The 27,503-nt window shown below is 43.1% G+C and overlaps 1 protein-coding gene across 3 annotated transcripts in view; it reads right to left on the bottom strand.

Annotated features, from left to right (window-relative positions):
- Nucleotides 1-19,415, bottom strand: part of LOC124795395 (facilitated trehalose transporter Tret1-like) — a 129,576-nt gene extending 110,161 nt beyond the window's left edge. Inside the window, exons 1-2 of one of the 3 annotated variants that reach the window (XM_047259409.1) lie at nt 19,261-19,415; nt 5,259-5,394 (exon numbers count right to left, since the gene is read on the bottom strand). The gene's annotated coding sequence lies outside the window, so the exon portion shown is untranslated. The remainder of the gene's footprint in view (nt 1-5,258; nt 5,395-19,260) is intronic. The other 2 variants (XM_047259410.1, XM_047259408.1) reach the window with 2 other exon arrangements.
- Nucleotides 19,416-27,503: the final 8,088 nt, after the last annotated feature.

The following is a 27,503-nucleotide window of genomic DNA, read 5'->3' as shown; positions in this document are numbered from 1 at the left end:
AAGCTATATGGTCACCGATGGTATCTGTTCTTTCGGACATGTCCGAAAGAACAGATACCATCTTCATATACATAATGTAATAGTTCGCTAATGTACGTGGATTACAAACTATTGCATCATATGTGAAGAAAATAAAGATTAACGTCGTCCACTTTCTTGTAAGCACAAAAATTATATTCGTTTTATTCAAACATGTCCTACTACAAACAGGTGGCATACATATCAGTGTTACACACCCATCCATGAAAAGAAATCATAATGACACTCCTTATCTAGCAATGATCTTAAATGCGGCATACGAACTTGTGGTGAAAGACAATGCATACATAAGCTTTTTGAAATAAATTGCAGTTAGGAATCTTAATATCAGCCTACCTATAATAGCTCTCAGATATTGTGAAAAAGAATTTAACACTGCACTTAAAGATCCAAATCGAAACAAGGCGCCTATAGTAGACAACATACCCTCATACCATTGAGACCCTTGGGAGAGCAACCCATTACAAAATTATTGCTCCAGTTGTGCGGGATATAAGCGACAGGTGAAATACCTTCAGACTCCAAGAATAATCTAATAATTCCAATTCCGAAAAAAGCAGGTGCTGACAGATGTGGATACATCCGGTACATCACTTTAGTAAGTCATACTTTCAAAATACTGATACGAATTATTTCTAAAAGAATGAAAAAAATTGGTAGAAGGCGAATCTCGGGGAAGATCAGTTTTGGTTCCCGAGAAATTTAGGAGCACGAGAAGCAGTACTGACCCTATGACTTAGAAGACTACGCCTGCTTAGCTGCGTGGTTACGTGCTTACTTTCCATGCAGCGGGCCAGCGTTTGATTCCCGGCCGGGTTGGAGATTTTTCTCCGCTCATGGACTGGGTGTTGTGATGTGCTCATCATCATTTCGTCTTCATCACCGGCACGCAAGTCGCCCAGTGTGGTGTCGACTGAAATAAGACTTGCACTCGACGGCCGAACTTCCCCGGATGGGGCCTCCCGGCTAACAATGCCACACGCTCATTTAATTTTTTGATCTTAGAAGATAGGTTAAAGAAAGATAAACCAACTTTTACAGCATTTGCAGGCTTAAAGAAAGCTTTCGACAATTTTGAGTGGAAAAACTCTGAAATTTTGAAAATAGCAAGGATAAAATGAAGGAAGCGAAAAGCTCTATACAGACTGCAATTACAAGAGCCGAAGGACGTGGAAAAGAAAGCAATAGTTGAGAAGGGAATGAGGCAAGGTTGTAGCCTATCCCCCATGTTATTCAATTTGTACACTGATCAAGTAGTAAAGGAAACCAAGGAAAACTTCGGAGAAATAGTTAAAGTTCAGGGAGAGGAAAGAAAACCTTTGAGGTCTGCGATGGAATTGTAATTCTGACGGAGACAGAAAAGGACATAGAAGTGCAGCTGAACGAAATTGATTATATCTTCTAAAGACGTTATAAGATGGCCATCAACGGAAGAGAAGCAAAGGTAATGGAATGAAGTCGAATTGAAACAGGCGATGCTGAGGGAATAAGATTAGGAAATGATACACTAAATGTACGAAATAAGTTTTGCTATTTGAGTAGCACAATAACTGATAACGGCCAAAGTAGAGAGGATATAAAATTCAGACTGGTTATAGCAAGGAAAACATGTCTGAGAAAAAGGAATTTGTTAACTTCAAAAATAAAATTAAGTGTTAGGAAGTCGTTTCTGAAGCTGTTTGGATCGTAGGCTCTTACGAAAATGGCACGTGGACGGTAAGCAGTACAGACTATAAGAATAGAAGCTTTTGAGATGTCGTGCTATAGAAGAATGCTGAAGATTAGATTGGTGGATCTAGTACCTAACCAGGAGATATTGAATCATACTGGAGAGAAGAGAAAGTTATGGCACAAAATGATTAAAAGAAGTAATCGATTAACGAGACAGATTCTGAGGCGTCAAAGAATTGTTGGCATGGTACTGGGGGGAAGTGTGTGTGGGAGGGGGGAGGGAGGGGGAGGGGATTAAAAATTGTTTAGGGAGAACACGGGATGAACAGAATACGCAAGTTGAGTTGCCGTAATTATTAGGGGATGAAGATGTTTGTACACGGTAGACTAAGTGGGCAGAGCTGCATCAAACCAGTCTTTGGACTAAAGACCACGTTAATAACATCGCGAAATGAACATTAACATAGGCGTGCTGGAAATTAATCCCGGATCTCAGGTGTTACATGACAGTAATTTTTGTCTCGCGTCTGCTGCTCTGCCTGACCTATCACCTCTGCCGAGTTGTGTCGTTGGCGGAACTTTTTTCTGAGCCATTACGCAGAGAAGTAGGAACACGTGATGTTACTTCATCATTGTATGTGCAGGCGCTAGCGTCTTATGACAGTATCTGGCGACGAATATCTGCTAGAAAAGAGTAATGTGGAGGATTAGCTATTCGTAGTCAACGCAATCAAGAGCAAAGGGAGGGAGGGAGAGAGAAGAGAGGGGGACGGAGGAGGGACGGAGGGAGAGCTCAACTGGACAGCTAAATCAGAGTAGCCAGATGGAAATCTAAGCATTGCTCTTTCTTAAGACAGGTTTGGTTTCTTAGTCCCTGTTCGGTAAGTGCTTCAAAAAGCAATGTGCCGTCCACTAGGGACCCAGATTTTTCGATTGTAGCACAAGTAAACAGACACGTCAGACATGTCTGCAAACAGCAAACCGTTTACACTCTTCAGTATACTTCCGCGTATTGCTATAATAGAGTAGGAGAAAATGAAACTTGTTTCTGAATATTATGATTACTCAATAACATTTCTCAACATGCAGGGAGAAGAGAGATTCTCTTTGCTTAACTTGTTTTTTCCTTGAAGAGCAGAAGGAACGAAATTAACGACTGAGTAAGGCACAGAAGCATCACACAGCCTGCTACTCACTGACGGAGCAAAGGATTATACGGGAAGAATCAAATAGCTGACCACTTTCGAATAAAATCGAGCTGTTAAGTCAAAATAGCTCTGAGCACTATGGGACTTAACAGCTCAGGTCATCAGTCCCCTAGAACATAGAACTACTTAAACCTAATTAACCTAAGGACACCACACACATCCATGCCCGAGGCAGGATTCGCACCTGCGACCGTGGCGGTCGCGCGGTTCCAGAATGAAGCGCCTAGAACATCTCGGCCACTCCGGCCGGCGCTGTTAAGTCATATTCTCATCAATAGTCTGATTACGTGTAGTGGTGTAGCTGTGTATTAGTAGCAGTCTTAGCTACCCTGCGCTTCAGTCTCCGATGGTACGCTTTTATAATGTTTTCCTGCATGATTTCAGTCGACACTAGACGACAATACTAATGTTTCCTTATAAACTTTGTGACGTTTATGTAATAACAGGCTGCTTCGCACGCATTTGCGTAGTAATACCATCAAACATATTTTTAAAGACACGTATATGGTCTACTGAAGAATAAGTGTAGGAGTATTAATGAGTAGTTTCCCTTTCTATGTAGTTTGGACAAAAACAATTTGTTATGGTGACTGTCAAATAGCTTTCTTTAATATGGTTCACAGACGGCAATATCCTCTAAACTTTTCACCTTTATTAATGCTTCTAAGGCATGGTCTTCTTCGAATGTACTTCTGACCAAAAAGCGATTCTATTACCTGGAGTCCAAGGTTTTTGTTAATAATATTTTTTTGCATTCTTGTGACGATTCTCCATAGAAACTTTCATCCTCTAATACATATTTCTTTATGTCTAACCGAGAAATGAAATACCAGTTTCGATGGATTTAGCTTTAAAAAGTTTTTAATAACAATAAACATTTTCTCAAAAATTTTCATCCACTATTTAACCCCCTTAGCGGCTGATTCAAAAACAGTGCAACATATGTTTTCTTTGCTTCCATCAGAGATGTGAAATACAAGTTCTCCTAGATTTAGCTTTAAAAAGGTTTTCATAATGAATAATTTCAAAAACTTTTCATACCCTATTACGCTCCCTTAGGGGGTTAAGTTTCAAAAGACTGAAATACGTATTTTTTCACTTCCAGCCGATAAGTCAAATACCAGTTTTCAAAGATTTAATTTTAAAAACTGCTCTCAAAATGAAACATTTCATCCCCTCTTTAAACTTCTTAGCTGTTGAATTTCCAAAATAGTGAAATGTGTGCTTTCTTTTATTTTCACGCGAGAAGCCAAATACAAATTTTCAAAGATTTAGCTTCAAAAATGCTTTCATAATGAAATATTTCCATAAAAATTTCCATCCCCTCTTTCACCGCCATAAGGATTGAATTTCCAAAAACAGTGTAACACGTATTTCTTTATTTCTAATCGGGAAGCCAAATTCAAATTTTAACAGATTTATCTTTAAAAATGCTTCAACAAAGAAATATTTTCAAAAAGACATTTCATCCCTTATTCCATTCACTTAGGGGTTGAATTTCCAAAGACGCTGAAACATGTGTTCTTTTTATTTCCAGTCGAGAAGTCAAATACCAATTTTCATAAATGTAGCTTTAAAAATACTTTAGTAGTTCTTTAATAATTATTTATTTTCAGAAATAAATTTTCACCCACTATATTACCCACTTAGACGTTAATTTTCCAAACATACTGAAACATGCATTCTTTATTTCTGACACGAGAAACCAAATATCAATTTTCGTAGATCTAGCCTCAAAATTGTCTTAACATCGACATATGTTCAAAAAAACCTGTCATCCCCTATTTTACCCCATTGTCAGTAGAAGACAAGAAAAGAGAAACCTTCTTAAACAACGCCTACAGTATAAGATCAACATCCTTTCAAGTTTCTATTCTTAATAGCTCGGACAGGGCAATGATGAGTCAGTGAATAAGTCAGTTAGTCGGGACTTTGCTATCTACATATATGTTACTTCATATGTGAGTGTGACACCTTCCAACAAGAAAACGCAAGACCGCATGTTGCCTGCGCTATCTTACCTCGATACATTGTTGATATGGCCAGTAAGTTCTCGAGATTTCTTACTTAGTGAAAACACGTGGCCATGTGGTGCCTAGAGACTGCCCGACTTCGATTGATAAGCTGTATCCCATAGTTGAAGCAGAATGGAATGACCTACCCGTATCTGTCATGGAATAAAAGTTCGACTCGATGTCCACATGGATTAAAGTCATTGTTGCCGCCAAATGTGACAGCTCGGTACCTAAACTTCGCTCCCTGGTCTCACATCACCTACAAGTTTAATAACACATTCTTCCTATTTACGCGCAATAAGTAAAATTTCGTGATTTTTCTTACCTTCCTGGTGCAGCAGTTTTAATGGCCAACAGTGTATGTCACTTGTGACAGGGTAACGCAATGGCTTCTATCGATTCTGTTCCCCCAGCAGCACTGTTCCCACATACCTCGTGAGGAAACCGCTGGCAGTAGTGTTCTGAAATCATAGGCAGAAACACTAATGACAATGAAAATTTGAGTCAGGCGTGCTCAGATGGCATAGTGGTTAAGCCAACTGCTCGTGGTAAGAGGGAAATACAGGTTCGTGTCCTGATGTGGCACAAATTTTGGTAAAAGAACACCATCGATGTCCATGGCTGTTTGTTGTGTTGCTGATGTTGGTAATAACTTGCATAATAAACTATGGGAACTGAATACGATGACTCGTGAGTCTGTGGTCGACAGCCAGTCACAATGATCGTTCATAATTTCTTATGGTTGGTAAATAATGTTAGCTGGTATTTTGTTCTGTTAGATTAAGAATTTAACCAAATCTCAAAGTTTCGGAAAAATCGGAAATGAGACAGAGAAGTAAGTTATTGTAATGACGAATGTACGAGGAGCGTTCAATAAGTATTTCTTTTACTTGGGCCTTTTTCCCGCAAGACGCAGGGTCGGCATGGTTAATCGGCTTTGGCAAGGTTAATTTAAGGGATGGCCGGATGCCCTTCCTACCGCCACCCCGTACCCCCCCTGGGACGGAATTAGTGCACCCCAACTGTCTGCGTCCAGTGTAATCCATGGAATAGTGCAAATGTGTTCAGATGTCTGCGGGCCGTGTAGCTGAGGCGGGACGTGGGGACCTGGCCGGTATTCACCTAGTGGGATGTGGAAAACCGCCTAAAAACCACATCCAGGCTGGTCGGCACACCGGCCTCCGCCGCTAAGCCGCCAGGCGGATTCGATCCGAGGCCGGCGCGCCTACCCGAGTCCAGGAAGCAGCGCATTAGCGCTCTCGGCTAACCTGGCGGGTGAGGAGCGTTCAATAAGTAATGCAACACATTTCCTTTCTGAAAGCAGGTTGGAATTATTCAGGATTTCAACACGACATATTATTCTCCACTCTTCTGGCTACAAAATCCTTTTTGTCAACATAATCTCCGTTCAACGCAATGGTCTTACGCCAGCTTACTGGCAGGGCCTGTATGCCCGCAAGGTACCACTCTACTGGCCGACGTCGGAGCGGACGTCTTGCTGTATTGATAAACTCCCCATCATTCACGTACTGCTTCCCGCAGAGTGCATCCTTCGTTGTGCCAAACATGTGGAAGTCGGAAGGTGAGAGATCCGGGCTGTAGGGCGGATGACGAAGGACAACTCAGTGAAATTTTGTGAGCTCCTTTCGGATGCGCAGAGTTGTGTGAGGCCTTGCTTTGTCGTGGAGGAGGAGAATTTCGTTTGCGTTTTCGTGGCAACGAAGGCGCTGAAGCCGCTTCTTCAGTTTCCTGGAGGCCGGCCGGCACGCGGGAGATGGGACAGGTTTGCGCGACCTTGTTGCGATGATGACAGACGCCTCGCCCGACTCACCGTGCTTTTGTTCATATTAGGTCTCCGTACCCCCCATGAACCATGGACCTTGCCGTTGGTGGGGAGGCTTGCGTGCCTCAGCGATACAGATAGCCGTACCGTAGGTGCAACCACAACGGAGGGGTATCTGTTGAGAGGCCAGACAAACGTGTGGTTCCTGAAGAGGGGCAGCAGCCTTTTCAGTAGTTGCAAGGGCAACAGTCTGGATGATTGACTGATCTGGCCTTGTAACAATAACCAAAACGGCCTTGCTGTGCTGGTACTGCGAACGGCTGAAAGCAAGGGGAAACTACAGCCGTAATTTTTCCCGAGGGCATGCAGCTTTACTGTATGATTACATGATGATGGCGTCCTCTTGGGTAAAATATTCCGGAGGTAAAATAGTCCCCCATTCGGATCTCCGGGCGGGGACTACTCAAGAGGATGTCGTTATCAGGAGAAAGAAAACTGGCGTTCTACGGATCGGAGCGTGGAATGTCAGATCCCTTAATCGGGCAGGTAGGTTAGAAAATTTAAAAAGGGAAATGGATAGGTTGAAGTTAGATATAGTGGGAATTAGTGAAGTTCGGTGGCAGGAGGAACAAGACTTCTGGTCAGGTGACTACAGGGTTATAAACACAAAATCAAATAGGGGTAATGCAGGAGTAGGTTTAATAATGAATAGGAAAATAGGAATGCGGGTAAGCTACTACAAACAGCATAGTGAACGCATTATTGTGGCCAAGATAGATACGAAGCCCACACCTACTACAGTAGTACAAGTTTATATACCAACTAGCTCTGCAGATGACGAAGAAATTGAAGAAATGTATGATGAAATAAAAGAAATTATTCAGATTGTGAAGGGAGACGAAAATTTAATAGTCATGGGTGACTGGAATTCGAGTGTAGGAAAAGGGAGAGAAGGGAACATAGTAGGTGAATATGGATTGGGGGACAGAAATGAAAGAGGAAGCCGCCTGGTCGAATTTTGCACAGAGCACAACATAATCATAACTAACTCTTGGTTTAAGAATCATGAAAGAAGGTTGTATACATGGAAGAACCCTGGAGATACTAAAAGGTATCAAATAGATTATATAATGGTAAGACAGAGATTTAGGAACCAGGTTTTAAACTGTAAGACATTTCCAGGGGCAGATGTGGACTCTGACCACAATCTATTGGTTATGACCTGTAGATTAAAACTGAAGAAACTGCAAAAAGGTGGGAATTTAAGGAGATGGGACCTGGATAAACTAAAAGAACCAGAGGTAGTACAGAGATTCAGGGAGAGCATAAGAGAGCAATTGACAGGAATGGGGGAAATAAATACAGTAGAAGAAGAATGGGTAGCTTTGAGGGATGAAGTAGTGAAGGCAGCAGAGGATCAAGTAGGTAAAAAGACGAGGGCTAGTAGAAATCCTTGGGTAACAGAAGAAATATTGAATTTAATTGATGAAAGGAGAAAATATAAAAATGCAGTAAGTGAAACAGGCAAAAAGGAATACAAACGTCTCAAAAATGAGATCGACAGGAAGTGCAAAATGGCTAAGCAGGCATGGCTAGAGGACAAATGTAAGGATGTAGAGGCCTATCTCACTAGGGGTAAGATAGATACCGCCTACAGGAAAATTAAAGAGACCTTTGGAGATAAGAGAACGACTTGTATGAATATCAAGAGCTCAGATGGAAACCCAGTTCTAAGCAAAGAAGGGAAAGCAGAAAGGTGGAAGGAGTATATAGAGGGTCTATACAAGGGCGATGTACTTGAGGACAATATTATGGAAATGGAAGAGGATGTAGATGAAGATGAAATGGGAGATATGATACTGCGTGAAGAGTTTGACAGAGCACTGAAAGACCTGAGTCGAAACAAGGCCCCCGGAGTAGACAATATTCCATTGGAACTACTGACGGCCGTGGGAGAGCCAGTCCTGACAAAACTCTACCATCTGGTGAGCAAGATGTATGAAACAGGCGAAATACCCTCAGACTTCAAGAAGAATATAATAATTCCAATCCCAAAGAAAGCAGGTGTTGACAGATGTGAAAATTACCGAACTATCAGCTTAATAAGTCACAGCTGCAAAATACTAACACGAATTCTTTACAGACGAATGGAAAAACTAGTAGAAGCCAACCTCGGGGAAGATCAGTTTGGATTCCGTAGAAACACTGGAACACGTGAGGCAATCCTGACCTTACGACTTATCTTAGAAGAAAGATTAAGGAAAGGCAAACCTACGTTTCTAGCATTTGTAGACTTAGAGAAAGCTTTTGACAGTGTTGACTGGAATACTCTCTTTCAAATTCTAAAGGTGGCAGGGGTAAAATACAGGGAGCGAAAGGCTATTTACAATTTGTACAGAAACCAGATGGCAGTTATAAGAGTCGAGGGACATGAAAGGGAAGCAGTGGTTGGGAAGGGAGTAAGACAGGGTTGTAGCCTCTCCCCGATGTTGTTCAATCTGTATATTGAGCAAGCAGTAAAGGAAACAAAAGAAAAATTCGGAGTAGGTATTAAAATTCATGGAGAAGAAATAAAAACTTGGAGGTTCGCCGATGACATTGTAATTCTGTCAGAGACAGCAAAGGACTTGCAAGAGCAGTTGAATGGAATGGACAGTGTCTTGAAAGGAGGGTATAAGATGAACATCAACAAAAGCAAAACAAGGATAATGGAATGTAGTCTACTTAAGTCGGGTGATGCTGAGGGAATTAGATTAGGAAATGAGGCACTTAAAGTAGTAAAGGAGTTTTGCTATTTGGGGAGCAAAATAACTGATGATGGTCGAAGTAGAGAGGATATAAAATGTAGGCTGGCAATGGCAAGGAAAGCGTTTCTGAAGAAGAGAAATTTGTTAACATCCAGTATTGATTTAAGTGTCAGGAAGTCATTTCTGAAAGTATTCGTATGGAGTGTAGCCATGTATGGAAGTGAAACATGGACGATAAATAGTTTGGACAAGAAGAGAATAGAAGCTTTCGAAATGTGGTGCTACAGAAGAATGCTGAAGATTAGATGGGTAGATCACATAACTAATGAGGAAGTATTGAATAGGATTGGGGAGAAGAGAAGTTTGTGGCACAACTTGACCAGAAGAAGGGATCGGTTGGTAGGACATGTTCTGAGGCATCAAGGGATCACCAATTTAGTACTGGAGGGCAGCGTGGAGGGTAAAAATCGTAGAGGGAGACCACGAGATGAATACACTAAGCAGATTCAGAAGGGTGTAGGTTGCAGTAGGTACTGGGAGATGAAGCTGGCACAGGATAGAGTAGCATGGAGAGCTGCATCAAACCAGTCTCAGGACTGAAGACCACAACAACAACAGGTCTCCGTAGACATTCTGCAAGGGCGTATGAATATCTGCATTGCGCTGGTTTTCCACCAACTGAAACTCAATGACAGCTCTCTGCCTGGAAAGCATCTCCATTACAGACGCCACTTTAAAAGCTACGTATAGCGTCGCCACCTATCGCAACTCCATGAAAGTGTAGAGGCTGAAGCGGGAACGTTCCACTATGTCCTTCAACAAATTCTGCATTGTTTCAACCGAAATTGGATGAGAAAAAAAATGTCTTGCATTCTTATTGAACGTCCGTCGTATGTCTCAGGCTACACTATACATTTATCGACTATGGCAATTGTATTTTCGTGTTGACTTTCGTTGGCCTCGCCAGCACACAAAAGCATTACCACATTCCAACCTACCCCTGGACTCGGGCTACACTACAGGTTACTCTGTCTACACATCTAGCTTTCTCAGTCACCAGACGTGCGGTAGCGTTCTCGCTTCCCGCGCCCGGTTCAAAATGGCTCTGAGCACTATGGGACTCAACTGCTGTGGTCATAAGTCCCCTAGAACTTAGAACTAGTTAAACCTAACTAACCTAAGGACATCACACACATCCATGCCCGAGGCAGGATTCGAACCTGCGACCGTAGCGGTCGTGCGGATCCAGACTGTAGCGCCATTAACCGCTCGGCCACTCTGGCCGGCCCCGCGCCCGGGTTCCCGGGTTCGATTCCCGGCAGGGTCAGGGATTTTCTCTGCCGTGATGACTGGGTGTTGTGTGACGTCCTTAGGTTAGTTAGGTTTAAGTAGTTATAAGTTCTAGGGGACTGATGACCATAGATGTTAAGTCCCATAGTGCTCAGAGCCATTTGAACCATTTTTTTCAGTCACCAGAAAAACACGGAAATGAGTAACCAACCTTAAAATCCACAATAACCAGTTCACTGACAGTTAAGCTGGCACTCACCAATATCGAAAACAAATGTAATCAATTCGTATCTGCTGCCGAAAGAAATCATTGTCACTGGCTACCGTATACTATCTCCGTCTGGCTGCGATTAACGTCAATGAACTGCAGACATCAGCACGCAAAGCAAGAACCGCCGATACCGTAAGTGCACTTCAGTAGACGAGAGAACTGAACAAAATGCAGAAGCTCCGAATCAATAACGTTGGAAGAAAATTTGTTGCAGCGTTCCAAAGAAATAATCGCAAAATTCATCTTAAGACTTTCAAGCAAATCGTGAAAGCGTGGTCTGGATGTATAGACGGCGCTCAGTCAGGTGGGTTTTTCATGGCTTAGAACTGGCAGCCTTTATATGTAACATGACTTCCTTCCGCAGTTACACCAGCATTTGTTTCTCCCGCGAGACAAAAAGTTTCCCACGAGTTTGTTCCGCCGTTAGCGCAAACTGCTGAACTCCATTTCCGTCACACGCGTACGATGGCATTTTAAAATCTGACGTTTTCCAGAAAACGCTACTGACTCGTTCTACGGTGGCGTGTAAGGCAGAAATTCTTGCGTGGTTTATAGCACAGCTTAGATACCTGCGAGCAACTGAATAGGTTATTAAAAAGTTAAACGCGGCACCCTAGCAGTTTCTGTAGAAGTTACCGGCTCTAAAAAGAGCTGTGTTCGGCGCCAAGGCGGCTTGTGCAACTCGCGGGAAAACAATATGGTCTGATTTCTGCGTTTGTCGTAACATTTCTGGTTTTAGTAAAGTAAAAGTACGCTACTTTTACAATCACAGAAAAATTGCCCCCGAACGCTCCCAGCACAGCTCTAAAGCCTTATTAGTTGTTCAGTTATGTTTCACAGATGTGGGATAACTCAGTGTGCAAGCTATTTTACACATTTCACTTTTGTGTGAGTGTATGTTGATAAACTTTAGATTAGTGTATACAACGGCAAAAAAATGCTTTAGCAAAAGTAGCCCTCAATTTATTCGATTACGTTATACAAACAAACACCGTCCGAACAGGCCTGGAAGGCCCAACGGTACCGACCGGCCGCCGTGTCATCCTCACACTGAGGCGTCAGCGGACGGGGATTCTGAGGGGCATGCGGTCAGCCGTTATCAGTTTTCGCGACTGCTGTCGCTACTTCTCAATCAAGTAGCTCCCCAATGGCCTCACAAGGGCTAAGTGCATCCCACTTGCCAACAACACTTGGCAGACCCGGACGGTTGTAAGTAGGCTGTTTAGGTTTTATGTTGGTAACGCCACGTAGCGCTCTGTATGAAAATCACTGACTGTGCTGTGTGCAGTCTGTGGCTGGTTGGCATTGTTGGAATATTTGCTGTTGTAGTGTTGGGCAGTTGGATGTGAACAGCGCGTAGCATTGCGCAGTTGGAGGTGAGCCGCCAGCAGTGGTGGATGTGGGGAGAGAGATGACGGAGTTTTCAGAGCGGATGATCTGGACGTGTGTCCATCAGAAAGAGTAAATTTGTAAGACTGGATGTCATGAACTGATATATATATTACGACTTTTGAACGTTATTAAGGTAAATACATTGTTTGTTCTCTGTCAAAATCTTTCATTTGCTAACTATGCCTATCAGTAGTTAGTGCCTTCAGCAGTTAGGATCTTTTATGTAGCTGGCAGTATTGGCGCTCGCTGTATTGCAGTAGCTCGAGTAACGAAGATTTATGTGAGGTAAGTGATTCATGAAAGGTATAGGTTATTGTTAGTCAGGGACATTCTTTTGTAGGGATTATTGAAAGTCAGACTGCGCTGCGCTAAAAATATTGTGTGTCAGTTTAGTGATGATCAGAATACGTAAAGAGAGAAACGTCTGAGTACGTTCAGTTCTGCTCAGTTGTTTTTGAAAATCAAATAACATGAGGGGTTTACCAGCACAGTAATTCATAAATTTTTCTAAGGGGAGGTTTCACGGTGTCCATCGTTTACATTATATGGTGACTAAAAAATGTAAATATCGTATGCCATTGTCGCCTGGGGTTCCCCACAGGGTAGCTTCAGCCACCGGGAGGAAAGAGTATTCTTCCTCCACGCACATTGGTCCTTTCCTTAAGGATTTCTTAAACCTGTGTAGTACTTGTATTTGTGGAGCGGAGGTGAGTGTAATGGATGTTTGATGATGATGATGATGATGGTGATGAGAGATGAGAGAAGGTGGAACACGACGCCGGCAAAGTGCGCACTCTTCTCCCATACCACCAAGGGGTTCGCCGAGCTCTTAAAATCCCCATCAGACGAACGATCACCATCAGCAATGCCACATCCCCTTACTTCATGAGACACTCCGGATAGTTTTGGAATTTAATATGCGACACTGGCGCATGGACTGGTGATAAGGCACGCTATACCATCAGCTCACCCTACCGGCCAAATACTGGGAGTGAAAATTTCATGCAGCACTAGGATTAGAACCGGTGGATTTCCGAGTCGAGCACCACCAGAAAGTCGAGCGTTACCGGCCTTCGCTACAGAGGCGCACTATGTGTTGAGTAAATCAAAGCCGAGTAAAGCTGTCATCTTGAATACCGCATTGGTCTACTGATTGCTAGTGAAATGTCAGGCGCATTAACCAACCAGATTTGAGTTTTCAATTGTTTCACTTTTATTATTGTTATCATTATTATTATTAATTCAGGGCAATAAAATAATCGCTTGCTCAGTGATATGTTGCATCAGTATAATAACAATCTATTACACCAGCGAAATGTTGCACTGTCCTACGAAAATGTTAACCATGGTAGCACAACATAAGAATTAAAATCTCGAATGCTTAGCACAGAGAAATTTCATGTTTTCCTGTGGGACAGTTTTAGTTTTAGTTCATAATTTTTTTATTTATATTGACGTAACAGAGTTCTTTACGAAGAAACGTGACGCTTTCCGTAGACTATGTTCTACAGTACTTTTACTTTAGTCCCTTGCTGCGATTAAGGGACGTCTGTAGTACTATAGAATTTGCTGATAACCTGTAGCATAGTTCGATCGCGAGAAAAATATTTGTGAAGATTTAGTATACAAAAATATGTCAGACTAGGATCGTTTGTTGTGTAGGCTTGTAATTATGGATACTATTTTTCAGGATATGCTTCCGTATTTCCAGCCAAGTTGTTTGTTCTATATCGAGCCCACACAAAAGAGCAACTCCCAGCACCTGGAGAAGAAAACTGGTCGGTCGTCGAAGTATTAGCATGTAACAGGAATAACTCGTCTGAACACTCGCAAGCACGTCTTTAATCAGTCATACCAAGAATATCGGAGATATATTACTTGGAATTTCAAACAGGATGGCTTATTCACAACAAACTTCATTACAGTATGTATGTGAAGCAGTGGCAGAAATGCCTATCCTTAAAAAGATTAAGAGGAACCATTCCTGTGTGGCTAATTTTTATTCAACAAAAGTTTCGTCGTCATGATACATTAATTTCGACTTCTTCATTATTTTCAACTGAGGCATAATTCACACTTTTTCCTTCAAGCGCCTTGTAATAACAGATCGTATACACACTGAGGTGAAAAAAGTCATGGGATAGCGATACGCCCGTATACAGATGACGTTAGTATTGTGTAGACGAGATACAAAAGGCCAGTGTACTGGCCGAGCTGTCATTTGCATTCAGGTGATTAATGTGAAACGTTTCCGATGTGATTAAGGACGCACAGTGGGGATTAACAGACGCTGAAGACGAAATGGTAGTTGGAGCTATACGGCCGGCCGAGGTGTCCGAGCGGTTCTAGGCGCTACAGTCTGGAACCGCGCGACCGCTACGGTCGCAGGTTCGAATCCTGCCTCGGACATGGATGTGTGTGTTGTCCTTAGGTTAGTTTGGTTTAAGTAGTTCTAAGTTCTAGGGGACTGATGACCTGAGAAGTTAAGTCCCATAGTGCTCAGAGCCATTTGAAGCATTTGATTTGGAGCTATAGACATGGGACATTCCATTTCGGAAATCGTTAGGGAATTGAGTAGTACGGGATCCACAGTGTCAAAAGGTTGCCGAGAATACCGCATTTCAGGCATTACTTCTCACCACGGGCAACGCAGTGCCGACGGTCTTCAGTTAACGATCGACAGCAGAGGAGCCTGTGTAGAGTTGTCGGTGCTATAAGACAAGCAACACTGCGTGAAATAGCCGCAGAAATCAATGTGGACGAACGACGAACATATCCGTTCGGACAGTGCGGCGAAATTTGGCGTTAATGGTCTGTGGCAGCAGACAACCGACGCGAGTGCCCTTGCTAACAGCACGACGTCGCCTGCAGCGACTCTCCTGGGCTGGTGACCATATCAGGTGGACCTTAGAAGACTGGAAAACGATGGCCTGGTCAGATTAACCACGATGGTAGGAACTGATGGCAGGTTTCCAATGTCACGCAGACCCCACGAAGCCACGGACCCAGGTTGTCAACAAGGCACTGTGCAATCTGGTGGTGGCTCAATAACGGTGTGGACTGTGTTTACATGGAATGGATTGGGTCTTCTGGTGAAACTGATCGATCATTGGCTGGAAATAGCTATGTTCGGCTACTTGGAGACCATTTGCAGCCCACTCAACTATGGAGTTTTTATGGATGACAATGTGTCACCAGATGACCTGATTGGTTTGGAGAACATTCTGGGCATTTCGAGAGAATGATTTGGCCATCCAAATCACCCGACATGAATCCCACCGAACGTTTATGGGACGCAATCGAGAGGTCAGTTCGTGCACAAAGTCTTGCACCGGCAACATTTTCGCCATTATGGATAGCTATAGAGAGGCAGCATGTCTCAATATTTCTGCATGGCGCTTCCAACGACTTGTTGAGTCCATGCCACGTCGAGTTGCTGCAAAAGGAGGTCTGGCACGAGATGAGGAGGTATCCCATGGTTTTTGTCACCTCAGTGTATATTCATGAAGGAAGAAAGGAAGGAAGGAAGATTAGGGTTTAACGTCCTATCGACGTCGAGGTCATTAGAGACTGAGCACAAGCTTGGATTGTTTCAAGGATGGGGAAGGAAATCGGTCGTGTCCTTTCAAATGAACCATCACGGAATTCGTCTTGTGCGGTTTAGGGATATCATAGAAAACCTAAATCTGGTTGGCTGGACTCCGATTTGAACCGTCGTCGTCCTGCATGCGTTTCCAGTGTGCTAACGATGGCACCAACTCCGTGATTAAGCAAATTTCAGAAAATTTCAGCGTTTTTTGCGTCTGTACCTACCGTCAAATTTCTCAGGTGCTGTTAAAATACGTAATGCTCACAGCCGTAAGCTGGACCACTGTGATAGGTGCAGGTGTTACGGAGTTGTCGTGAGACGAATTACATAGATAACGGGATGAAATGTTTCTATACGCCAGAGGATGCTTAACCTTTCACAGCATGTACTAAAATAGAGATATTTGTCATGAAAATGATTTTTGCGATGCAAGTTGCAGTCATAGTGACTGGAAATAAAGCTGACAGTCAAAGGCGAAAATACTGTCCTTCAAAAATTTTGCATGAAACGGAGTCTTGTAACATAATTTTGAATGAACACTGTTCTTTACGCAAAATATACTGGTAGTAAATCATAATTTTCTTTCTAAAATGTCATCTCTGTGAATACGATTCCATACGCTATTGTAGACCCACATCGCACTTAACCTGAAGGCTGCTAACTTGAATTCCGGTATGGAAAAAATTTTCATTCTCGTGATTGGCCAGCAAAGGGAGGAAAGGACGCAGACTTAAGTTCCTGATCGCCAGACTGTGAGCCAGTGGTTCGGTTTAACCCCAACCCTCTCTGCGCTCTCTCACAGTGGAACTTCAAATTAAGTTGTCATTAGCGACCCATGTTTTGGATGTGAACGTTGATTTCGGGAGCCCCATTTGACCTTAGCGAAGCTTCCTAGCATTCCCCCAACCATTTACAACACAAAAACATCACTTAAGTGTTATCGATCAGCCCGAATAGCCGCGCGCATTAACGTGACATTTCCGGGATTCGGGAGGCGCGCCGAACCTGGCTCGAACCGCCCTGTGAGTTAACGTAGGGGATCTATGTATCGGCCAGTCTAGATGTCATTTTAGGCGGTTTTCCACATTCCATTAAATCACTACCTTACTGGTTCACACCTCCCGCCTCAGCTACAGACTGCGCAAACATTTAGTATCCGTCTCTGCATAGGGTTTACTCGTACTTTAGATGCAAACGCAGGGGGTATACTGATTCCATCCTGGAGGGTGAATAACAGTCTCATGACAGATATTTACTTTCTTCATGCCCTTAACCACCAGCAGCAGCTGCACTAACTGTTAACCGTACTGTAGACATACACGGAATGCTTCATAATAAGTAGGAAGAAGGTCAAGGTAAACCAGTGTTGCCCAAGGCTATCACTTTGGCTACATACTCATGTCTTCTAAAAACAGTATAATTTAGGATGGGCAAAACATCTACATCTGCTTACACACTCCGCAACCCACCGTATGGTGCATGGTGGAAGGTACATTTTGTCACTACTAGTCATTTCCTTTACTGTTCCAATCGCAAATGGAGCGAGAGAAAAAACAGTGTTGACGTTCTTCTGTAAGAGCACTAATTTTTCTTATCTTCATGGCTCTTAAGTGAAATATGTGTCGGTGGTTGTGGAATCGTTCTGCAGTAAGCCGCAAATGCCGGTTCTCTAAATTTCCTCCATAGTGTTTTGCGAAAACAACATCGTGTAACGCTCACGTGCTGATCGAAGTTACCGGTAACAAATGCAGCAGCGCGCCACTCAATTGCTTCAAAGTCTTCCTTTAACGCGACCTGATGGGGATCCCGAACACTCGAGCAGTACTCAAGAACAGGTCACACTAGTGTTCTATACGCGTTCTCCTTTATACATGAGCTATACTTTTCTAGAACGCTCCGAATACTCCGAAGTCGACCATCTGCCTTTCCTACGACCGCCCTTACGTGCTGGTTGCATTTCATTTCGTTTTTCAACGTTGATACTGAATCGACTTGACTGTGTCAGAAACTCACCACTACTACCGTGTTCCAACATTACAAGATTCAATAAGGTTCTTCTGGGGGGTTGGGTTGCTTAGGGGAAGAGACCAAACAGCGAGGTCATCGGTCTCATCGCATATTAGGGAAGGATGGGGAAGGAAGTCGGCCGTGCCCTTTCAAAGGAACCATCCTGGCATTTGCCTGGAGCGATTTAGGGAAATCACGGAAAACCTAAATCAGGATAGCCGGACGCGGAATTGAACCGTCGTCCTCCCGAATGCGGGTCCAGTGTGCTAACCACTCCGCCACCTCGCTCGGTCTTCTGGATATGTGACCGCAATGTCAATAAGTAAAATCCTCTTACGTTTCTGCCACTGCTGCAAGTGACCTTCCTCAGGGTGTAATGCTATCTGGTTAGTTCTTATATGCTGCCACGAGTGATTAGCCGAGCGGTCCAAGGCGCTGCAGTCATGGACTGTGCGGCTGATCCCGGCGGAGGTTCGAGTCCTCCCTCGGGCGTGGGTGGATGTGTTTGTCCTTAGGATAATTTAGGTTAAGTAGTGTGTAAGCTTAGGGACTGATGACCTTAGTAGTTAAGTCCCATAAGATTTCACACACATTTGAACAATTTTTTCTTATATACTGGCGGAAGAGGTTGAATTCTGATAGGGTACTGAGGATGAGAGGAGGGTTGTTAGACGTTCTTTATTGTTTGTTTGAAATAATAAAAAAACACACCAATAGAGGACTCTAGTACTTCTGCTCCTCTTCCTCAATACACAATCAGAAATCGATAACAGCCTCTTCCGTCAGTATACAAGAACCAAAATGTTTAGCATTTAGTATTTAGCAAGAAACATCTGAGGATGGCCATTTGCAACAGTGGCCAAAACGTCGGAGAATTTCACTCATTGACAATGCGATCAAATACCCAGAAAAATTTTATTGAGTGTGACATTGACCGCGGAAGCCTACGCTTGCATTACAGGATTGTTTCTCCTACTCATCTGCGCTAACGTACATTTTCTTCTGAATCTAGAGCAAGCTGCCATCCATTATGCTGCAGAGAAATTCTCTCCAAGTCATTCTCTATCGTTGTACGGATACTCAACGAAGATACTTTCCCGTATACTACAGCGTCATCAGGAACGGTGGCATATTGCTGCTCATCCTATCAGTCAGATTATTTATGTACGCAGAAAAAGAACGTGTAAAGTCGGTGATCAGCCTCGCAGAGCCACTAGCTTTGTCCAGAACGCAATCGGCTGCTCTTACCTTATTGCGGTGTCTGACGGTGCGGTGATGTACGGGTAGCCAGTGCGGAAAGGCTGCAGTAGGCGGAGCCGGCGAATCGTCGGCCGAGCATCCGTGTGGGCTGTGAGCTGGTAGCAGCAGTAGCAGAGTCCGCTGTCTGGTCCGCGGTAGGAGGGCGTCTGCGGCAGACTGGATGACCGCGCCAGCGAGCCCCAGACCCAGCCAACGGGCCGCGGTTTGCCCCTCCACCGGCACCGCTGCTGCCCTCACCCGCTGCTCCAGTGACGCACTCAGGACTGCAGGCCCGCTTTGGCACGGCACGGGACGTGCTTTTTAATTAACTTGGACAAATGCTCGGTACATACTGTGCTGTCTTACAGTACATTCATTCACTATCGGTTTCGACAACGGACCATCTTCACAGTGGAAAAGTATGCTGCAACAGCTAACGTGGCATGCATGCTACTTAACCAGGACAGTATAAGCCGTTGCTGACTTGAGAACGTAATAAAATAGACGCTTAACCCTGTAATTCTCTTAAGTTTTCTAGTCATCAAGGGCGTATACACTACTGGCCATTGAAATTGCTACACCAAGAAGAAATGCAGATGATAAACGGGTATTCATTGGACACATATATTATACTAGAACTGACATGTGATTACATTTTCACGCAATTTGGGTGCATAGATCCTGAGAAATCAGTACCCGTAATAACGGCCTTGATTCGCCTGGGCATTGAGTCAAACAGAGCTTGGATGGCGTGTACAGGTGCAGCTGCCCATGCAGTTTCAACACGATACCACACTTCATCAAGAGTAATGAATGGCGTATTGTGACGACCCAATTGCTTGGCCACCATTAACCAGACGTTTTCAATTGGTGAGAGATTTGGAGAATGAGCTGGCCAGGGCAGCAGTCGAACATTTTCTGTATCCACAAAGACCCGTACAGGACCTGCAACATGCGGTCGTGCATTATCCTGCTGAAATGTAGGTTTTCGCAGGGATCGAATGAAGGGTACGGCCACGGATCGTAACACATCTGAAATGTAACGTCCACTGTTCAAAGTGCCGTCAATGGGAACAAGAGGTGACCGAGACGTGTAACCAATGGCACCCCATACCATCACTCCGGGAGATAAGCCAGTATGGCGATGACGAATACACGCCTCCAATGTGCGTTCACCGCGATGTCGCCAAACACGTATGCGACTATCATGATGCTGCAAACAGAACCTGGATTCATCCGAAAAAAAAAAAAACGTTTTGCCATTCGTACACCCAAGTTCGTCGTTGAGTACACCATCGCAGGCGCTCCTGTCTGTTATGCAGCATCAAGGGTAGCCGCAGCCATGGCCTCCGAGTTGATAGTCCATGCTGCTGCAAACGTCGTCGAACTGTTCGTGCACATGGTTGTTGTTTTGCAAACGTCCTCATTTGTTGACTAAGGGATCGAGACGTGGCTGCACGATCCGTTACAGCCTTGCGGATAAGATGCCTGTCATCTCGACTGCTAGTGATACGAGGCCGTTGGGATCCAGCACGGCGTTCCGTATTACCCTCCTGAACCTACCGATTCCATATTCTGCTAACACTCATTGGATTTCGACCAACGCCAGCAGCAATGTCGCGATACGATAAACCGCAATCGCGATGGGCTACTATCCGACCTTTATCAAAGTCGGAAACGTGATGGTACGCATTTCTCCTCCTTACACGAGGCATCACAACAACGTTTCACCAGGCAACGCAGGTCAGCTGCTGTTTGTGTATGAGAAATGGGTTGGAAACTTTCCTCATGTCAGCACGTTGTAGGTGTCGCCACCGGCGCCAACGCTGTGTGAATGCTCTGAAAATCTAATTATTTGCATATCACCGCATCTTCTTCCAGTCGCTTTAATTTCGCGACTGTAGCACGTCATCTTCGTGGTGTAGCAATTTTAATGGCCAGTAGCGTACTTTCCTGGTTAAGTAGCACGTATGCCATGCTAAGTCGTTAGAATAAATATTTTTCCACTGTGAAGATGGTCCATGATCGAAAGCGATAGTGAATAAATGTACTGTGACATACCAGCGTGTGTATCATGCATTTCTCCAAGATGGTGTTGATAGCTGCCTGAAAAAATTTTTCTTCTTGCGCAATTAGTAAAACACCCAATCTGTTGCTAATTGAAAGTTTTTATTAAAACCCCTTTACTACGATTTCAATGTTTATAAAAAAATCTTTTTCAGAACAAAAATGTAGCCAACTGGATTACATGTTGTGACAGAGGTACGTTAACATATAGCCAAAAGGCGTCGTCTAATACAAATGTCACGTCCAAATTAAATTAAAAGATGCACGACATGGCTATTGTCATGTGGTACTTCCTCACCAATGTACAACTGCTGCAATAACTGTACGATACGTCAATAACCATGTGTACATGTTTTGATTTAATGTGGAGGTGAAATTTTACATCTGACGACGGCTTTCGGCTATATTTTAACGTATCTCTGCCCTAACATGTAATCCAGATGTCCATATTTTCCTTCTGAAGAAGACACGTGATTTCCAGGTTGTTCCCCTTCTTCCCAAGGTGTGTTTCTCTTATTCCTTCCGACTTCTGAGTTTCCTTCCAGATTTTTATTATTTCGTTCAGGACAATATTGAAGACAATGAGAGAAAATCGTTCCGCTCGTTTGGCCCCTGTCTTTATTTAAAAGGGTGTGGAAATTTTTCCAAAAAAATTTAACTTCCCAAATAGTGTCTGTCAGGATTTCTCTTACGATTGCCCTCGTTCTTCTGTCATTTATGAATTCCTCTAAAACTCTAAAAGACTTTTATATGCGATACAAAGTTCTCAGGCGTTTCTGGCAAGGATTATCTCCGTTTCTGCTAAACAGCGGATTCAACACTCTCGAGAGCGATGGTAGATACTGTGGCTTTAGAAGTGATTACATAACTTCAAGTTTTTTGGTTTGTCAAGCACTCCACTCTATGCGGTTTTCTTGGCACGGCGGTGGTTTCGGCGCTGTCCTGCACTTATGGTGGACGTGAAACTTCACAGAGGAGAGCCGAAACAGAATCCCCAGTCTTTCCTCCGTCGGTTCCTCGTGTAGGCCTTATCTAATTGCAGAAAAGGACCGCCCCAACACAGGGGCGCGCTGACTCCGCCGGCTGTTGTCAGCACAGCATAAAGATGACTGTAGTATAGAAGTGTTGTGCACTGCAGTGTAGGGGTACTGTATACGCTTGAAATTATTCCCTGTTTCCTTGTTTCTTAGCACAAGGGGTTCTGCTTTTTCTCTTTTTGTACGTAAAGAGGCTTATCATCTTTTTCTTTTGATAGTGTAACTTGAACTTCGAATATAATGGGATAAAACATACACGTAGCGTGGGCCGTACATCGTATTTCAATTAATGGTGGTCTTTCTCCATTCACCTATTCTTGGTTTGGTGTGTGCTGCACTTAGACTTCGAGCGCTGAGGTCTTTAGCAGGCGAATTGATTACAATTTTAATATCGTGTTACGTAAGGTAGTACAGGGTGTACATAAAGTCCGGCAACACTTTCAATTATTTATTGCACACCCGAACATTGTACAGATATCATACATATGTCATTTTGAAGACAAACACTGAAAGTTTTTTTTTTTCGTTTATACTGCCACAGCGTAGTTCGGTAATTTGCCGATAGTCAGCTCTTGTCGCAAACATGGCGAGTTCAGGTGCGGAACGAGCCTTCTGTGTGTGGAGTTCGACAAAAATAAGTGTACTACAGCTGTTCAACGGATGTTCAGAACCAAGTACGTTAAGAAGTCACCAGCAAGGAAGGCCATTTACCACTGGCACAACAAATTCGTTACGACGGGTTGCTTGTGCCTGGCAAAGAGAAGTGGACGTCCCAGTGTGAGTGAAAATGTGCAGCGCGTGCGACAGACAGTCATAAGGAGTCCAAAGAAATCGGTGCGTCGTGCAACCCTGTGGACTCGTAATGGCTCCAATGACAGTGTAGGAAGTCCTGCGATAGAAGCTGTCTATGAAACCATTCAAATAGGAGCTAGTGCAGAAGCTCTAATGACGACGACAAAGACAAGCGTTTTGAGTTTTGTTCGCAGTTGCAACAATTGAATGAGGGTCGGGATTGCATTGTTTATCGCTTAATTTTTAGCGACGAAGCCACTTTTCACACTAATGGGAAAGTGAACAGGCACAATTGACGAATTTGGGGTACAAAGCATCCACACGAATGCATTGAATTTGAGCGTGATTCCCAAAGGTATATGTTTTTTGTGCCTTGTCACGTCGGAAACTGTACGGGCCATTCTTCTTAGACGAGAGCACTGTCACTGGATATTCCTATTTGGACACGTTGCAGCAATGGCTGATGCCTCAAATGCAATCGGACTCTCTGTTCACCTTTCAGAATGATGGGGTGCTACCCTTTTTTCATCGTGAAGTTCGTGTGTACCTGAACACGGAGCTGCCGCATCGATGGATCGGCCATGCTGCAAAATGGGACAGCTGTTTCATGAAATGGCCTCCCCTATCACCATATCGCACTCTGTGTGACTTTTTTCTGTGGGGACACATTAAAGGCCCGGTGTATGCACCGCCTCTAACACATGATGTAGCAGAGCTCCGGGAGAGAATACGGGAAGCGACTGCCACTGGCGACGATGCCATGCTGGGATGGGTATGGCAAGAATTCTATTACCGTATTGACGTCTGCTGGGTCACTCTTGGTTCGCATATCGAATGTCTGTAAAAAAAAAAAAAAAAAAACTTTCAGAGTTTCTCTTCAAAATGCAATATGCATGACATCTGTACAATGTTTAGTTCTTGTGCAATAAATAATTGAAAGTGTTCCCGGGCTTTATGTACAACCTGTATTATAGTACTAACAAGACTATACACTGTGAAGTGTTTTGTGATTTTATTTGGAACTGGGCTTTCTTTGTTGGTTTCTATATGTCCACTGGACTATACCAAGACATTGAGCATCAGTTTCAGTTACTACCTGTAGTTCATACTATATCGTATGCGGTATTCAATACAAATGTTTTGTATACAGCAGTGGTGAATATAGCAGTTAATTCGCAGCATGTCGGTTCCCATACTTAAAATATATTGTCTTTAATGAATCTGTATCCCTGTTTTTAATCTTTGAGTGAGTCTGGAAGTAATAGGTAGCTTAAAAGTCAACCACGTACAATGTTGCACTTAGACTTTAGCACGTACTATACTTTCAATACTGATACCTGATTTATTGTTACTACCTTGCCTCCTTTCATTAAACCGATACCTCTTGCACCATACTAATACCTTAACTTCGAACTATAAGTTACGAGATCAGTATTCTACGATACGGTATCTGTAATGTTTGTAGGATCCCATTTTGTAAACTAATGACTACATTATTATCATATGTAACATACTGGGCTAAATTATCTCCTTTTCGGTATCTACAGTTTGATCTAATTCACCTAGACATCGACCAATAGATTTTCGTTGTAATTAGAATTCATACTGTACTGCTGATATTATGTGTATGAGATTAAGATTACTACTGTAATGTCTTTTTATGTTTCCGTTATATAAATACCACATACATAACTTTTTTTTAAAAAGAGCAAATTTTAATACGAACTACGCAACTGTATCTTGTTCTCTACACCTGAGGTGGTGTCTTAACGACTTGCTTGTCAGTATATTTATTTTCAACGTGCCATATGTTCGGCTTCCACAAGACTCACTGAATTAATTTTGTAATTAAACATTAAAATTATTTTAAGAAGTTGCTTTTTTAACAATAAAAATATGCTCTGCTCCGATTATTCTATGTATAATTACACGGTAAACAGGTACCGGCATATGAATTTATATTTATGCTATAATTCAGTTTTCTTCTACTGTAGCGTCGCCAGGTGGGCATTGAAATGTCTGTCATGTTTGCTATTCACTCTGAGCCTGTATGGGGCTTATAATCCAACATGATCATGTATAATATTCATTATAATGAAAGTTGTACTTTTGACTTGCCGATATGCTATGCCATGCATGTTTTTGGAATGTCTGTTTATTAAATGACACAAATCATTGTACACGTGGACGAGATTACTTGAATTGTTGTGTGTAAGGTACGCTATGTATCCATATTATGTTAAAATTTTATGGGGATAGTTCTGACTCAATTTTGTATTTGCAGACCCGAGAATGGCAACATACCTTGCCGGAACCGGTTATCTGAATATATGCTCTATAAAAGTGATCGTGGCGTTCTGAAGTACGTCACTTCTATTTTCGAATGACAACAGTAAGTTATCCGTTGTCTGTGGACAGAGAAGACGGGTGACGGCACCCAGTTTCAACACGGCAGAGCGGGTAAAGTAGACTCTGAAGAACACGGACATGCTGCAGTTGTGATCGTCGTATCCAAGAACATCAGTCTAGATAGAGACGAAAAAAGTGTGAAACTTCGATGTCCAAAAGATGTCCATGGGAGCAGCTGGGAACTTCTCGCTCTATGAGATGGAGTCCAATATGTAGTTACAGAGGTAGAAATCCTGCAGTCCAATTGTCATGGCTGCTCGATAATTATGTCAGACTGAGGAGGTAGGAACCGCCTTGCCTCATTGTTAAGCTGTCAAATGTCGATTCTGCTGGCTAATTTGAGAGCGCTTTCAGGATGGTTACCGTATGGATCTAGTCTAAAGGTGACCCTAGTTTACACTGTACCCAACCAACCCAAAAAATGTAGCTTTCTAAACACAAGCTGTTCAACTATATTTATTTATTTAAACTGATCTGATTAGTTCCAGTAGGCCCTCTCTTACATGGGAACAAATTTTCACACATACAGAGTATATTACACCACAGTGACCTGAGAAAATAACGATTTCAGTACGACAACTACTATTGAAGTGATCTGACTTCTGCAGTGGCGATGTGAGTAAATTGTACTGACTATGAACTAACAAAGATAATACTGGCATCACTTGTATTACTGCAGCTGCAGCCACGGATAGTGATAATAATAATAATAACAATTATTATATTATTATTGTTGTGTTATCAGAAGCGCCAACACCGTGATACTAGTGGAGGCCGAAATGCACGCGTTTTAGCTCACCCAGGCTGGCGTGAGGAGGGAAGAACTATACTGACGTGAGGTCTGGAACATGACAAGGAATGAGAATTCAGAAGCTGGACGTAATTAGTTTGATACTTAACTTTAATCCATTAATGATGAACGTCGCTCTTGACGGTACATGAGTCACAATATTATCTGTTCAGAAGACATAGTAACTGAATATGGCGCCTTGCTAGGTCGTAGCGAATGACGTAGCTGAAGGCTATGCTAAACTGTCGTATCTGCAAATGAGAGCGTATATAGACAGTGAACCATCACTAGCAAAGTTGGCTGTACAACTGGGGCGAATGCTAGGGAGTCTGTCTAGACTAGACCTGCCGTGTGGCGGCGCTCGGTCTGCAATCACTGATAGTGGCGACACGTGGGTCCGACGTACACTAACGGACCGCGGCCGATTTAAAGGCTACCACCTAGTAAGTGTGGTGTCTGGCGGTGAAACCACAATTATTATTATTATTATTATTATTATTATTATTATTATTATCATTATGACCATAATTGTGACATTAAATGGCCGGCCGTTGTGGTCGAGCGGTTCTAGGCGCTTCAGTCCGAAACCGAGCTGCTGCTACGGTCGCAGGTTCGAATCCTGCCTCGGGCTGTGTGTGCTGTCCTTGGGTTAGTTAGGTGTAAGTAGTTCTAAGTCTAGGGGACTGATGGCCTCAGATGTTAAGTCCCATAGTGCTCAGAGCCATTTGAACCATTTTTTTGTGACATTAATAAGTATAACGATAGTGGCAGGTAAAAGAAGAATTTATAGGTCTACAAAATAGATGTTTTTTTTTATACAGCGAATTCTGGGAAAACAAAATTTAGGGAAACTACATTGGTTAAGTAAACCAGGAAGTTAGTAAGATCAGAGTACAAGAGTAACGAGTGGTCCAGGGTCAATGGTAATCTTATTACCTGATATGTATACGCAGCTGCGAATATGGACAACCATCAGCCGTATAACCTGGATTTCCCGCTTATCGCCTTATCATTTGGCTATCCAAGCGCAACTCACGGCCACACCGAAACTTCCATATGTCGTGAACCATGTGTCTACAACCTGTACTCCTACATCCATTGTGTATATTCTCACTTGGGGTCGCATTTTACTTGTAAGTCACTTGCCCGGTGTCCGA

Source organism: Schistocerca piceifrons, chromosome 4 (genome assembly GCF_021461385.2).
Source record: "Schistocerca piceifrons isolate TAMUIC-IGC-003096 chromosome 4, iqSchPice1.1, whole genome shotgun sequence".
In the NCBI taxonomy this organism is placed as follows: Eukaryota; Metazoa; Arthropoda; class Insecta; order Orthoptera; family Acrididae; genus Schistocerca; species Schistocerca piceifrons.
This window is presented reverse-complemented; position numbering and strand designations above follow the sequence as displayed.